We start from the raw sequence: 3761 nt of genomic DNA, 5'->3' as shown, positions 1-3761 counted from the left end.
GAATGGAGGTCTTGTAAATGTTTCACTCGATCATTTTGTACCATAAAAGCAGCAAATAGAAGCCAGTGTAAGACACTTTGGAAGGCTACCCCACCTGGGATGTGTGTGCGTGTGCAGTTGCATGTGTGCCTGTGCACATGGGTGTGCATTCATGTAGAGGACAGAGGCCAGTGCCAAGTGTCATCATTCCTCAGGTGCTACTCATCCTAATATTGAGACCTTGGACTCGGAGTTCTGCTCGCCTCTGCCTCCAGAGGGCTGGGACTAAAGGCGTGCTCCATTACACCCAGCTCCTCCTCATGTTTGGACACGGGATCTTCCAGCCTGAAGGATTCCAAGAAGGTGCTGGCTGGCTGGAGAGCCCCAGGGATCCTCCTGTTTCTGTTTCCTCAGTGTCGGGATTACAGGCATGTGACACTGTGCTTGCCTTTTACATGGGTTCTGGAGATTGGACTGAGATCATCAAGCACTTAACCCACTGAGTCATCTCCCTCGCCATTGGAAAGTATTATCTGAACAGACAGATTCTTCAGCTGGGAAGGTAGCTGGTGCCTGAGTCACTGATTATGATCTCCCACACTGCCTGTACACCCCACCCGTTACCTGTTCACTCCACAGGTCCTTGCGGGGCCCCTTAAGTGCAGGCATGAGGCACACTGAGTCATGCTTTGTGCAGCTAACACTTGGGGAGGGAAGAGGACGTTGTACAGGATATACGGTATGGTAGCTGCTTGTATGGGCTGTGGAGAAAAGCAAAGCGTTGCTCCAGGTACCTGATAGCAACAACTTAGAGGAGGATTCAATTGACTCTCAGTTCAGAGGGTTCCAATCCAGCATGGCAGAGAGGGCTCAGGAATTTCTGGGGCTGGGCTTGCACCTTGAAGGACCCCACCCCCTACCCCTGCGACCTGCTTCTGTGGTCCAGGCCCCACCTCCTTTAAAAGGTTCTGGTCTTCCAGAACAGTGCCACCCATTGTGGAGCACACCTTCAACACAGGAACCCAGGGTGGACATTTCAGATTAAAACCTTAACATGGAGAAAACTTAACAAGGAAACAGGATGCGTTGGAAGGCTGCCGGTTAAAGCTGAGGGGTCCACAAGCTGGATGTCATGGGAGCCAGCTCACTGGCGTTGGAGCAAATGGCTGTTTTGGCGGTCACAGAGCCCCTCACCCAGGCCTATGTTGCCCCTGATTCTGTAAGGGCCAGTGTTAGGCTTGAGATAGGAAAATTTGCTGTGAACTTGAAATAGAAGGTGAGAAGCTGAAGAGTTGGGTTTTTTATTTTTTGGTTTTTCGAGACAGGGTTTCTCTGTATTGTTTTGGAGGCTGTCCTGGAACTCACTCTGTATACCAGGCTGGCCTCGAACTCGCAGAGATCCACCTGCCTCTGCCTCCCGAGTGCTGGGGTTAAAGGTGTGCACCACCAGCGCCCGGCTTAAGCTGAAGAGAGGTCCCGAGTTCAATTCTCACATCAGGCAGTTCACAAAAGCCTGTAACTCTAGCTCCAGGGGATCTGACATCCTTTTTTGGCCCCCCAAAGCATCTGTATGCATGTGTACAAACATGCTCCCATCACCACATGTAATTAAAATTTTTTTAATGTTAAAAAGTCCTTAGAAAAACAAAGGGGCCAAGAATGTAGCTCTGGTGGGGCCTTTGGTTGTAGTATCCACGAAGTCCTGGGTCCGGTTCCCAGCACTTCATGAACAGAATTTGGTGGCACATTGCAGTGACTGGCAGCGGCAGACGTGGAGGCAGGAGGACCAGAAGCACAGGGTCGTCCTTGGCTACACATTGAGTTTGAGGCCAGCCTGGGATACACGAGACCCTGTCCCAGTGCACTGAAAAGCAAAACACAAAAACATCACCGTGACCTTAGTCGCCTCTGTACAAAAGGGGCGTCCTTGTCCTTATCCTTGAGTTTTCTTTTTCAAGACGGTTTCTCTGTATTGTTTTAAAGGCTGTCCTGGAACTCACTCTGTATACCAGGCTGGCCTCGAACTCGCAGAGATCCGCCTGCCTCTGCCCCGAGTGCTGGGGTTAAAGGTGTGCGCCACCACCGCCCGGCCCATCCTTGAGTTCTCTTAAAGCCAGTTTTACCTGTTGGGTCAGCCTGGCCATGCAGCATCTGTCCTCTTGGCTTCTGCTCAGCTGCCATCTGTGCTTGGTGTTAGTGTTTGTCTCTTTGGTCCTTACCCTCCCTCCCCGGCACCTGACACCTGGAAAAACCACTAAAGCCATTATCTTGGTTGCTCATTCTGTTCCGGTGAAAGGTTTACATATGACTTGTCCTCTTGCTTTAGTGAGCATGTGAATGATACCCTAGGCGAAGAACAGTCACCTGCCTCTTCCCAGGTGTCTATGCACCATCTTTGTGTAATGGCCAGAAGGTGACATAAAACCTCCTGGAGCCAGAGCTGTAGAAAATTGTGAGCTATGAATTGCTAGGAACTGAACCTGTCTCATATGCAATGGCAAGGGCTCTTTAACCACTAAACCATCTTCCCAGACACCTCTTAAATTAAAAAAAAATGCATTTTTGTCAGGTGTTGGTGACACACACCTTTAATCCCAGCACTCAGGAGGAGGCCAGCCTGCCTGGTTTACAGAGTCCTAGGACAGGCTCCAAAGCAATACAGAGAAACCCTGTCTCAAAAAAAAAAAACCAAAAAAAATAGTTTTGAAGATTTTTATATGTGTATTTGTATGTATGTATGTGTACCACATGTGTGCAGTACTCACAGAGGCCAGAAGAGGGCATCAGATCTGGAACTGCAGTACAGATGGTTGTGGGCCATTGTGTGGGTATTGGGGGCTGACTGGATTGAGAGATGTCTAGGTTTGCAAACATTCCTGTCTGTTTCTGTGATGACAAGTCCATGGCTCGATGGACTTACCATTTGTTGGCATGACTGGGAGGTGGCGTAAGGTAGGAGGTGGTACTTGACTGAAGGAAGATGTGAGAACCTGCCCTGGCCTTTCCCTGTGTCCCCATCTCTGCTTCGGAGTCTACAAGTTCCCGTTGTCATGGCGTTGTACCTCACACAGGCTCGAGATCACATTCCGGGCCCCACTCCCTGGCCCCGCCCCCCGGCCCCACCCCAACCTTGAGCTGGGACACATCATTCTTCCTTTTAGCATTGTATGTCTGTGTACCATATGGGTACCCAGTGCCTGCAGAGGCCAGAAGAGGGTGTCAGGTCCCCTGGAACTGGAGTCACAGATGGTTGTGAGCCACCACATGGGTGCTGGGAGTCAAACCCAGATTCTCTGGGAGAGAGCATCAGCCAGTGCTCTTAACCACCAGCGAGTCACCTCTCCAGTCCCTTCTTTTATTTATTTATTTATTTATATTTTAAAATTTAAATTAGAAACAAGGTTGTTTCACATGTCAAATCCAGGTCCCTCTCCCTTTCCCTGCCCTCCTCCCGGGCCCTCCCACCAATCCCCCCAATCCCCCTCACTTCCCCAGGGAGGGTGAGGTCCTCCATGGGGGTGTCCATAGTCTGTCATTTTATCCAGGGCAGGGCCCAGACCCTCCCCCAAGAGTTCAGGGTGAAAGTGCATCTCACATTGTTGGATGGGCACCCAAAGTCAATTTGTATACCCGGGATAAATACTGATCTACTACCCAAGGCCCAATAGATTACCTAGGCCTCCTCACTGACACCCACGTTCAGGGAGTCTTGATCAGTCCCATGCTGGGATTCAAGGGCTAACCCTTGTCAGGCCAGCTGTTTCTGGGGGTTAAACCAGCCC

At 50.5% G+C, this 3761-nt stretch overlaps 1 long non-coding RNA gene across 1 annotated transcript; it reads right to left on the bottom strand.

The window, feature by feature from the left end:
* Positions 1-1596: 1596 nt before the first annotated feature.
* LOC121134043 lies at positions 1597-3012 on the bottom strand. The gene is made up of 3 exons (XR_005871052.1): positions 2745-3012; positions 2103-2221; positions 1597-1843 (listed from the first exon to the last, which is right to left on the bottom strand). It is a non-coding gene; the product is annotated as an uncharacterized LOC121134043 (long non-coding RNA).
* Between the last annotated feature and the right edge of the window lie 749 nt (positions 3013-3761).

This window comes from Mesocricetus auratus, unplaced genomic scaffold (genome assembly GCF_017639785.1).
Source record: "Mesocricetus auratus isolate SY011 unplaced genomic scaffold, BCM_Maur_2.0 Super-Scaffold_100025, whole genome shotgun sequence".
Taxonomy (NCBI): Eukaryota; Metazoa; Chordata; class Mammalia; order Rodentia; family Cricetidae; genus Mesocricetus; species Mesocricetus auratus.
The sequence above is the reverse complement of the archived record's forward strand: the minus strand, read 5'-3'. Positions and strand labels throughout refer to the sequence as shown.